This window comes from Peromyscus maniculatus, chromosome 2 (genome assembly GCF_049852395.1).
Source record: "Peromyscus maniculatus bairdii isolate BWxNUB_F1_BW_parent chromosome 2, HU_Pman_BW_mat_3.1, whole genome shotgun sequence".
NCBI classification, from domain to species: domain Eukaryota; kingdom Metazoa; phylum Chordata; class Mammalia; order Rodentia; family Cricetidae; genus Peromyscus; species Peromyscus maniculatus.
In genome coordinates, this window is record NC_134853.1 from 160574432 (window position 1) to 160586929 (window position 12498).

A 12498-nucleotide genomic window follows, 5' to 3' on the forward strand; every position below is an offset into this window, starting at 1 on the left:
GCTGGGCATTTTGGCGCATGCCTTTAATCCCAGCACTCTAGAGGCGGAGGCAAGTGATCTGTGGGAGTTCTAGGCCAGCTTGGTCTACCTAGCCAGTTCCAGGACAGCCAGAGCTGTATAACAGAGAGATCCCGTCTTGACAACAACCTGAATGAACTGCAATTGGTGCACGAAGTATGTGATACTTTAACAAAGCTGTGAAATATGCCTTTAATTTCCAAATGGCTGCTAACTGGAGAATGGGATAGAGCTTCTGTGGTCATCTGCCTACAACTCTGCTCACTGCTCAAATGGCCTTGAATCTAGTCCTGCCTCTTCAGAGCCAAATGCAGGAGCACAAAGTTCTCCCAGCTCCTCCCAGTCAGCTCAGTTCCTCTCATGCCTCACCCCGTTTGGACTCCAGTGAACTTCCTCTTGGGATCTGATTCAGTGTGGACTCTAGTCCACTCACACTACAAGGTAGACTTTGCACAGCTACCACCTATCACCACAAACAACACACCAGTCCTCGTCCCAGCTTAGGCTGGAGTGAGGTAAAGGTTTAGAAGAGGGAGTCTCAGACCTGGAGTCCTGCTCCAGAATAACATGGCTTACCAAAAACCAGTCCCATTAATTGATCACTGCTGTCGAGCACCTTTCAAATGATCGCTAACATTTACCGAATGCACACTATGTGCCAAGAACTCTTCTGAGCTCTTTGTGGCGAGTCACTGAGCCCTCAGGGAAGCCCCATGAGGTATCCCCTCCATTTTACAGAAGAACTGGAGGGGTAGAGACTCACCATTAGCCTCTCGCCTAAGGACACAAAAACATTTAATAGCAGCTCCGGGAGTCAAAACAAGCAACCTGACGTGAGCCTACTGTCATGTCTAGTTTTTCCAACAGGTCCTATGTAGTCTAGGCCAACCTGGAACTCTCAATCCTTCTGCCTCAGCCTCCAGAGTGCTGGTATTAGAGGCATGACCCTGAGGCCTGCCTGAGCCTAGAGTCTGTTTCAGGAGCTTTTACGCCACCAGACCCAGCAAGCCGATAATCTTAACCACCATGTTAAGATGCCTCAGATAGGACTATTCTTCAAAACGTTCTCGAAAACCTCATTTTTACTTCCTGGATAAGGAAATTGAGGCCTGGGGACTTTAATTTACTTCCCTAAATGCACACAGAGAGTGATTGGGAGGCTTTTTCAAATTGGAAGGAAGTAAGAATCTAAACTTTTGGGCCAGAGAGATCACTCAGAGGTTAGAATCCCATACTGCTCTTGCAGAGGACCGAGTTCCCAGCATCCACGTAGGATAGTTCACAGCAGCCTGTAACTCCAGCTCTGGAGGATCTGACACCCTTCTCTGGACTTTGTGGGCACCTATTCACATCCCCCCCCACATAGTTATGTAATTAATAATAAAAATAATAATCTAAGCTATTTTCCCCCTGACTGGAGCACAGATGCTCTGCCCACACTTGTCACAATGCTGTGCTCCAAACCACCTTGGTTACTCCGTGGTCACTGCCAACAAGGTTCCCTTCTCCTCCTCGGTTCTTGCCTAATTCTCTACTTCAAACAGCCAACCAGGTAAAGACATCTACTCTGATTTTGTTGTTGTTGTTTTCATTTGAAAAGTACATTTATTTCTGTGTGCTGTGTTAGATCTTGGTGGGTGTGCTCACAACAAGGGGCGCACGTGGAGATGAGAGAGCAGCTGACTGGAGTCCCTTTCATCCTTCCATTGTGTGGGTGCAGGGTTGGCAAACTCGGGTCGTCAATGTTAGCAGGAGGCGCCCTTACCTGCTCAGCCATCTCTCCAGCCCTTGGGTTTGGTTTTTTAATTGTTCTTTGTATGGTTGTTTTCTTATTTTTTGAGACAGTTTCACTATGTAGCCCAAGCTAGCCTCAACATTGGCATTCTCCTGTCAGACAGGCACCACCACGCCTAGTTTATCCTGATTTTTAAAAAGTATTTACTGGGGGGTGGTGTGTGGGTGGGTGGGTATCAGAGAACAACTATCAAAAGTTGATTCTCCAAACTACCTCAAGACCCAGCCATCCCACTCTTGGGCATATACCCAAGGAATGCTGATTCATACCATAAAGATACATGCTCAGCTATGTTCATAGCAGCACTATTTGTAATAGCCAGAACCTGGAAACAACCTAGATGCCCGTCAACGGAAGAATGGATGAAAAAAAATGTGGTACATATACACAATGGAGTACTACTCAGCAGAGAAAAACAATGAAAGCATGAAATTTGCTGGCAAATGGATGGAACTAGAAAAAATCATCCTGAGTGAGGTAACTCAAACCCAGAAAGACAGTCATGGTATGTACTCACTCATAAGTGGATTCTAGATATAAAATAAAAAACAATCAGACCACAACCCATAGAACCATGGAGGCTATATATATAGCATGGAGGTCCCTAGGACGACTGTGGCTTATAATAAATTTCAGTTTTACTCAATTATTGAAAAAAATAGCCAAATGAATGGGAACACATGAACTATGAACCAAAGGCTGAGGGGCCCCCAGCTGGATCAGGCCCTCTGAATAGGTGTGACAGTTGATTGGCTTGATCAGTTTGGGAGGCAACTAGGCAGTGGGATCAAGTCCTGTGCTCATTACATGAGTTGGCTGTTTGAAACCTGGAGCTTATGCAGGGACACTTGGCTCAGGCTGGGAGGAAGGGACTGGACCTGCCTGGATTGAGTCTACCAGGTTGATCGCAGTCCTCGGGGAGGATTTGCCCTGGAGGAGGTGGGAATGGGGGGGTGGGCTGGGAGTAAGGAGAGGGGGTGGGAGGGGGGAGAACAGGGGAACCCGTGGCTGATATGTAGAACTGAATGGTATTGTAAAATAAAATAAAATAAAATAAAGAAAAAAGAAAAAAAAGTTGATTCTCACCCCCCTTTTCTCTCTCTCTTTGGTTTTTGGAGACAGGGTTTCTCTGTATACTCCTAGCTGTCCTAGAACTCACTCTGTAGACCAGGCTGGCCTCCAACTCAGAGATCCACCTGCCTCTGCCTCCCAGTGCTGGAATTAAAGGCCTGTGCCACCACAGCCTGGTGCATCCAGGTTTTAATATGGCTTTTGGACATCCAACTCCTCCCTTAGGCTTGCACATCTAGGCCCTTTATCCACCGAGCCGTCACTCTGACACATATTGATTGATGTGTCTATATCGTAAATATTTTTTTAATTTGAGGCAGGGTCTCACTATGTAGTCCTAGCTGGTCCGGAGTTCTCTATCTAGACCAGGCTGTCCTTGTACTCAAAAAAATGTGCCTTCCTCTGCTTCTCCAGTGCTGGGATTAAAGTCCCTTACCACCATGTCAAGCCTTGTAAATACTTTTGAACTATTACTTTTTCTTTAGGGAATTGTATAGTGTTCTTTAAAATGCCTAAAATGCCTCCTTGAAGCTGCACTTACATGCCACACCTCCTTATCATATCCTGGCTAGGTTGCTCAAAGCAGACCCTAATTCTCTTCATTTCTAGCTCATCAAATGAGAGTACATAAACTTCATTTTATTCCTTTATTGGTTGTTGTTGATTTTTGTTGTTTTGGAGACAGGGTCTCACTGTGTAGCTCTGGTTGTCCTCAAACCCACTCTGTAGACCAGGCTGGCCTTTAACTCAGAGACCCACCTGCCTCAGCCTCCCGAGTGTTTTTACACACACACTTCCTATTTCTTTGGCCAGGATCACATGCACCTGTGTAAGGCACCAGCAGCTCCCTTGCCACATGACCAGTCCCACCACACTCGGAGTGACCTCCTCTCCAGTGCACCTGTACTCTGGACTGTGGACACATTTCAGAGAAGTATGAACTTTGCTACCCTCTGATAGCTGGAGCCATGATTTGCCCAATTCCTATGTTTGGAGCTAGAGATTGATATTTTGAATGCAAGAATCATCCTTGGGTCAAACTACGAAATGGGTCAAAGTTGGTGTGTGGAAAACTCAACCTCAGTGCTCTTCCCTCTGCTCCTGGGCTCTTCATTTGCTCCTTTTTTGGGGGTGGGGGGTTCGAGACAGGGTTTCTCTGTGTAACAGCCCTAGCTGTCCTGGAACTTGCTGGAGACTCCTATACTCTCAAGGTCCTTGCTGGCCGTGGTAGCACAAGCCTTTAATCCCAGCACTTGGGAGGCAGAGGGAGGAGATCTCTGTGAGTTCAAGGCCAGTTTGGTCTACAAAGCATGTTCCAGGACAGGTAGGGATACACAGAGACCCTGCCTCAAAAACCAAACAAAAAACAACCTGCTCTTTGGAAAGGATCTGAACTAATCCTAGTATCTTTATGGCTGCTGAAAATTTTGTTTTTCTTAGGTTGTGGGAATTTTGATAGGGAATAAAATTATCAGTTGCAGGCTGCAGACCTCTAGGTAGGCCCTGAGGAGAGTTCTGTGATGAAAGGAATTACTGTTGACATCTGAGCAGGAATTTGTTGACCTATCCTTGACAGATCTACTTCAAGATCCCCACCTTGTTACAGAAAAAAAAAAATCCTATTTTTCTTTCTCTTCAAGAAAAACTTTCTGTGATGTGTGGTGTGGCACATGCTGGTAATCCCAGCATTCAAGGGACACAGAGAGGCAGGAGGATCACATATTTGAAAGCAAGCTGGTTTGAGGCTTCAGAGTAAGTTCCAGGACAGCCAGAGCTCCAGTTAAACAGTCTCTCAGAAAACAAAGACAAGAGGTTGGCAACACCTGTACCTTCATGAAAACTGATTGTAGGCTAAGGAGTCACAAAGCTAAGAATACAAGGAAGCCTGATTGCGGTAGCTCAAGCCTATGATTTCAGCACTCTGGAGGCAGAGGCAGGCTGATGATTAGAGTTCCAGCTTAGCCTGTGCTCCAAAATGCAAGCCATCCTGGACTACCAAGTGAGACCTTTGTCTTATAAAGCCAATACTCAAAACTGTTTAAAACAAGAGTCTAAAGACACAACTTTAAAGATACAAAGTGGTTACAAAGTCTCCTGAGTGGGCACTACCAATATTTTGGGTACAATCAAAGGCTTGTGTCACTTTGGCAACTTAACAAATACAACTGAACTGTTGTTACTGTTTTGTTTTATTTTAAGACAGTCTCCTGTGGGCTCAGCAGGCTTCAAATTCAGCATGAAGCTTAGGTAGGCCTTGAACTCATCATTTCCCCCTCCATTTCCCACATGCTGGGATTACAGGTGTGGCTTTTACTTGCTTCTGTATATATGGTTCTGGGAATTGAACCCAGGGCTTTTGTGCATGCTAAATAAGCACTCCACCAATCTATGTTTTTGAGACAGGGTCTTGCTATGTAGTCTTTCCTTCTTTCCTTCTTTCCTTCTTTCCTTCTTTCCTTCCTTCCCAGCGCCTTGTGCTTGCTAGGCAAGCGCTCTACCACTGAGCTAAATCCTCAACCCCGATATGTAGTCTTGACTAGTTATGTAACCTGGGTTGGCTCTGAACTCATGGCACATTTCCTGCCTCGGCCTCCCGAGTTCTGGGATCACAGGTATGCCCCCTCCTCCCACTCTTTGCCTAGAACCTGTTGAAAGTCGAACATTTATTCATTTCTTCAACAAGTATTAACTTACTGCCTGCCTGCGTGAGTGCATGCCTCCACTTGCTGGAGGAAGTGTATCAGAAAGGATGTTATTGGCCTGGTGTTGTGGAACAAGCCTATAATCCCAGAACTGGAAAGCTTGGAGGCATTTAGGAGTTTCAGGATAACCTGGGCTAAGCGATCCTTCCAGTGCGTGAGTTTTTAAGAGATTGTCCCATCCCAGTCATCTCAAATCCTTTTCACATAGGTCACTATGTATGTTGGTCGGCAGAATATCGGACAGCCAGGTGGGGATAATCATAAACCAGTCACTCTTAATATTAATGTCAAGGATGTTGTGTGACTGGGAAAGCCGAGGCAGGAGGATCGGAGGTTTGGGGGTCACCTGGGTTACATCCAAAGGCCCTGTCTCAAATAAATAATAAAAACATGATCCAGAAGTAAACTTCTGAAATGCAGCAACCACCGCAGCAGGCTGTACGCCCGATACAGTCGCTCTTCCAGGCAAAAACAATTCTGTGTTTTTAAAGTTCACCCTTTGCCAAGAAATTCTTTTGGAGGCAAACCGGTTGCTGAGAACTTTCTTTTCCCGGGGGAGGCAGACTTTAAAGTCTGCCATGTTTTCTCCTAACGAAACGCTTCCACCCGCAGATTCACAAAAAGCCTTTGAACTGCATGTGGGCCTCTCTGTGGTCACGTCTGCCCGCAGCGGTCCTCCCCCACACTGCGCGTGCGCAACAGCACCAGCCTGCAGTGCACGCGCGCAATGGGTGGCTCCGTCTACTCACGTGACCCTCCGGCCAATGCCTAGTGTCTGCGAGTATGTGGCTGAGGTTGCTAGGTGGCCGCGGCCAGGGCGGATGCTGCGGAGGAAACGGTCCAGCCTCACCCCTGCGGGGCGCAGCTTTTCCTTGCTGCTGCTCAGGGCCCGGAATCCACGAGTCCCGCCCTCCGCGGTCTGGAAAGCTCTGGATCTTGAGGACACAGCCTGGGTGTGTCTGGGCTGCACCCACTTAGGGACTTTCTCTCCTGCTTCAGAGAAAGAGTCAGATTGCACTTGGTGCAGGGATGTGGTGGAGCCCTGGGCGTAGCTCCCTGAAGCTTCCTTGCAGCTTTGGTGAGGGCTGGTGGCTGAGGCCCAAATGCAGTTTGCGGTAGGGACTCTGTGCGGCAGGCTGCTTGTCCAAATCGGGTTTTGTCATGAATGGTTGTTATGAAGGATAACTAATTCAAGAATAGTATTTGCATTTAAAAAGACAGAGCAAAGGTGCTGAGGGTGTAGCTCAATAATAGAACCCTTGCCTGGAATTCTCTGGGTCCCTAGGTTGGATCTCCAGCAACAGCAAAAGACTTCCAGAAGAAAAAAAAAACTTAAATATTTTTTTGCACGTTTGAGGCAAACGTGCTGGGGTTACAGGCATGCTCTAACAGGTCGAGTGCTACAGATGGAATCCAGGGCTTCAACTCTGGGATTCAAGTGCTCTTCCTCGAAGGCTGAGGAGGTAGCTCCATTACTAGAGTGCTTACCTGCATGCAGAAGATCCTGGGTTCGATCCCTAGCACACCATAAACTGGGCTTTATGGCATATGCCTGTAAGTTTACTACACTAGGGGCAGCTGTAGATGTTCAAGGCCACCCTCAGCTACATAGACAGTTTGGGGCTGCCCTGGGTTACATGAGGTCCTGTCTCAAAAAACAAGCAGGTTGTGATGGTGCATGCCCTTAATCCGAGCACCCCAGAGGCAGAGGCAGGAAGATTTCTGGGGATTCCAGGCCAGCCATAGTGAGTTCTAGGATAGCCAGAGCTACATAGATCCTGTTTTAAGAAGACAAAAGCACAATAACAAATAAAACCTCAAACTACTGGGAACTAGAGAGATGGCTCAGCGATTTCTTAATTGCTCAGAGGACCTAGGTTCAGTTAGTTCCCAGTACCTACATCAGGTGACCCTTCAAGGATGCCTTTGTGTATGTGGTACACATAAACTTAAACAGGTATCTACACACACATAAATACAAAATTTAAAAACAATAATAAAGCAGCTGTGCAACATCTGCCTCCCAAGTATCTGCAGCTGCTGGTTTTCTCCCAGACGGGCTTAATACCAAAAAAGAATCCTTTCTAGATCTCTGGTATCTTCTATGTGTTTGGGTACAGTTCTCTCTTCCCTGGCATTTTGTCCTTTGAACTCTATCTGCCTTTATCTCCCAGGCCTCTCAGCTGTCAGTTCATCTAAGGCAGTGGTTCTCAACCTTCCAAATGCTATGACCCTTTACTATAGTTCCTCGTGTTATGGTGAGGCTCAACCATAAAAGTATTATTGTTGCTACTTCATAACTGTAATTGTGCTGTTATGAATTTTTGTTTGTTGCTGCTACTGTTTTGTTTTGTTTTGTTTTGTTTTGTTTTGTTTGGCTTTTTGAGACAGGGTTTCTCTGTATAGTCCTGGCTATCCTAGAATTAGCTCTGTAGATCAGGCTGGCATTGAACTCACAGAGATCCACCTGCCTCTGCCTCTCGAGTACTGGGATTAAAGGAGAGCACCACCACTGATCAGCTACTGTTATGAATTGCAATGTCTGATAAGCAGATGGTCTTAGGTGACTCCTGTGAAAGGATCGTTCAGCCTCCCAAAGGGGCTGCCACAGTTTGAACTACTGATCTAAGGAATTCCATTGAGTTTTGCCTCATTTTCTCTTCTCTGCATTCTAGCCTGGAAAGCCTGAAGACAGTAAACTGGTGTAACAAAAAGGATCCCCCACTTTGCCCATTTCCCAAATGTTACTGTCCTTTGTGGCCTGGCCAGTGTCTTGACCATATTTGGTTGTTCTAGACAAAAGGGAACAAAAAGCAAATCAACACACACTTTCTCTTCTCACAGGATCTCACCAGGTAACTCTGGCTGGCCTAGAGCGAAACTCACTGACCTCTGTCTCCCGAGTGCTGGGATCAAAGGCATGTACCACTAGGCTGATCCAAATCTTGTCGTCTAGATTACTGGAAGCAGAAGTCCAACTATTACACCAATTTAAGACCATTTTTATCACTCTGTATGACTGAGTATTAAAACTCTTCTGTTAAGAAAATGTGGTACAGAGGGTGGAGAGATGGCTCAGAGGTTAAGAGCATTGGCTGTTCTTCCAGAAGTTCTGAGTTCAATTCCCAGCAACCACATGGTGGCTCACAACCATCTGTGACGAGATCTGGTGCCCTCTTCTGGCCATGCAGAGGCAGCACTGTATACATAATAAATAAATAAATCTTAAAAGAAAAGAAAAGGAAAGAAAATGTGGTACATAAACACAGTGGAGTACTACTCAGCAGAGAAAAACAATGACAGCATGAAATTTGCAGGGAAAATGGATGGAACTAGAAAATATCATCCTGAGTGAGGTAACCCAAACCCAGAAGGACAAACATGGTATGTACTCACTCATAAGTGGATACTAGATATAAAGCAAAGGACAATCAAACTGCAACCTACAGATCCAGGGAAGCTACCTAGCAGGGGTACCCTAGGATGACTGTGGCTTATAATAAGTTTTGGTTTTGCCCAATCACTGGGCAAGCTTTAGTGAAACATTCCATTATTAGGATAAGAATTTGTACCGTATCAAGCTGATGAGAGACTATGCGGGCTGTACAGGAGGGGAGGCTAAATTCTTTTCAGATTATGGATTAGCCTATAGAAAAATGTCTGCCGTAAATCAAACAGTGAAGGGGAAGATGAATAGGAACATCACTTACACAACTTAAGTAAAACATAGCTCTCTGAACAGATGAAGATAGGTTTTTTTCTGTATGCCAGAATCTAATCAATATTTATATGTGTAATTCAGCTATCATTTGACTTAAAAGGGCTTATTGGGAAATGTTATCATTTTTACTATTTTCTACAGAGAAAATATTTTACTGTTTAAAATAACCCTGGACTTTTGAATTATAACCTGTTTTTATGTTAAAAAAAAAAAAAACCCTTCTGGGGCTGGAGAGATGGCTCAGGAGTCAAGAGCACTGGCTGCTCTTACAGAGGGCACCCAAGGTCAGTTCTCAGCACCCACATGGTGGCTCACAACTGTCTGTAACTCCAATGCCAGAAGATCCAAAGCCCTCTTCTGGCCTGCTCAGGTATCAGGGATAACGGTGTTCACAGATAAACATGCAGGCAAAATGTTTATACACATAAATAACCAAATAAATGTTAAAAAACTCCTTTCGAGTTAGACTATATGTCTTGTTGAGCTTACAGCCAGTCACTTCTCAGGAGATGGCTATTACTCTGCTTCCTGTCCCCAGCAGACTTACCCGACACCTGGCACTTGGCTGGCATACCGTGAAAGCTGGGCTCCGTGGGTAAACTATTTTGAGCAAACAGCTGTTGGGCAGCTTGTGTTCTCATCCAGTGTTTGTTGACAGGCAACTTCTTGCATGCCAGCAGCAAATGTAAGCCAGGCAAAATGGCCACTTCTGAGCCTTGCAACTCATGACTATAATTATCTATGAAAATGCCTCCCTTTAAAGGGTGGGGGTACAGTTCAAGCTAGAGAGCTTGCCCTTCACGAACAAAGCCCGGGTTTGAATCCAGCACCACAAAGCATACAGAATAACTTCATGTCAGCCAGACGAGGGGCACCAGTTACACAGGAGGATTGCTTGAGCGCCGTAGAGAGATTCCATGTCGAAGACCGTAATGCCAGAACTTGGGTGTTTGCGTGTTTGGGTGTCGGGATGAAATCAGATGACTCAGCTCTCTTTGGGTGGTTTGGGAGGCTTCCAGCTCCCAGCTGTAGGGGCTTTCCAGAAGTCGGCTCAGAAACAGGATCTGCTACCTCTGATAAGCTTTTTGTTCTGTTCTGTTTTGTTTTTTACTTTGCTGGAGATAGAAACTAGGGTGTGAGGTTGGCTGGCAAATGCTCTCCCACTGAGTTGTGGCCCTGGCTCCCTCGGCGACTGTTTGAAAGGTGCACACATAAACGGTCCTGAGAGGAACATGAGCCATGCCATGTGATTGAATGACACAGGAGAGCCCTCTCCACTGACGAGGGCACCTTCTTCTCTCAGTGAGATGACCATGCAGAAAATCTTGTATCCCCTCCATCACTGACCGGGTCTTTCCTGTATTTAAGTCATGCTCTCTCACGTCCTCATGCCCTAGGACGCTCACTTCAGACTAGACAGTGAAGGTGTCTGGATAAAGTGGCTGGTTGGACTGGCTGGGCATAGTGGTGTACGCCTTTAATCTCAGCACTTGGAAAATGGAGGCTGGCGGATCTCTGTGAGTTTGAGGTAATCCTGGTCCCTGGTCTATATAGAAAATTCCAGGCAGGCTGGGACCATGTTTCAAAAAACAAACGAACAGCCAGGTGATGGTGGCACAAGCCTTTAATTCCAGCACTCGGGAGGCAGGGCCAGGAGGATCTCTGTGAGTTCGAGGCCAGCCTGGTCTACAGAATGAGATCCAGGACAGGCACCAAAACTACATTGAGAAACCCTGTCTCAAGAAACCAAAAACAAACAAACAAAACTACAACCAAAGGAAGCCACCACTACCATCAAAACCAAGTCAAGATCCCCCTCATCTCTCCCCAACACTTTCTTTTTTCTTTTTTTTCCGAGACAGGGTTTCTCTGTGTAGTTTTGGTGCCTGTCCTGGATCTCGCTCTGTAGACCAGGCTGGCCTCAAACTCAGAGATCTGCTTGGCTCTGCCTCTCGAGTGCTGGGATTAAAGGTGCGCCGCCGCCGCCGCCACCACCACCACCACCACCACCCGGCCACTTTCTTGTTTATACATGGTTCCTGAAAGTCCTGATCCTCCTGCCTGAGCCTGGGATTACAGGTATAAAAATCCAGTTGTAGCAAGAATTTCCCACCCTGAGTGTCTAGTCACCCTCAGTGTCTGCTTAGCCCCTCCTCCTCCTCTTCCTCCTCCTCCACCACCCTGCTATGATGTCATCATCACCCACCCTTCTTCAGCGAGAATCTGGTTAGGTCAGTTTAGCCTGTGACCTGCTTAGCTCTTACTGTCAACTTGATACAACCTAGACTCACCTGGGGAGGGCGTCTCAGCTGGGAAATTCCTTGGATCAGATTGGCATGTGGGCGAGTCTGTGAGGAGTCACCTTTATTGATAACTGATGTGGGAGGGCCCGGCCCACTATGGGCGGCACCATCCCTAGGCTGATGGTCCTGGGCTCTCTAGGACATAGCTTGAGCTATGAGTGAGCCAGTTCCGTGGCTGTGAGTTCTTCGATGAGAGGTAAGGTGTGGAATAGCGAGCAGGCTTGCTTTTGGGTTCCTGCTGGAAGTCTTGCCCTGACTTCCCTCCGTGACGGACTGTGACCTGTAAGCTGACATAAACACTTCCTTCCCCTTAGTTGCTTTTGGTCAGAGTGTTTTACCCCAGCAACAGCTGGAACAGCCCAGGACAGATCCTCCTGGTAATTCCCCACCCACTAACCGCCCCCTACCACCACCCTTGGGTGTCATTGCTACTTGCTCTGCTGTATTGATTTGAGCCAATCACTCCTACTGCAAGATCAACCGCCAAAGCAGCCCCTAGCCCTATCACAACTGTCTTCCTTTTCACGCTTTCTCAAATTTAATTGAATGTCCATTTTTATCTAACAATAAAAAGGTTCACGATGCTTTGGTTTGATGTGCTTTGTCCCCGAAAGGCTCGTGTGTCTCTGTGGCTTTATGAGAGGCACGGGTCTAATAGGATTTGATTAAGTTATTTATTGGGGTATCATCCTTGAAGACATTAGACTGCTCCTCAGGGCATGCCAGTTCGTTTCCAAGAGAATAAGATGTTAGAAGAAGAGCATCCTGCCCTTCCTCACCCTTTGGCTTCCTGGCTTCCCATCTGATCACTCCAATATGCTGCCTGAAGCCTTCTTCAAGAGACTGACCTGATAGTGTGGTCCAATTTGGACCTTCAGACTCCAAAAC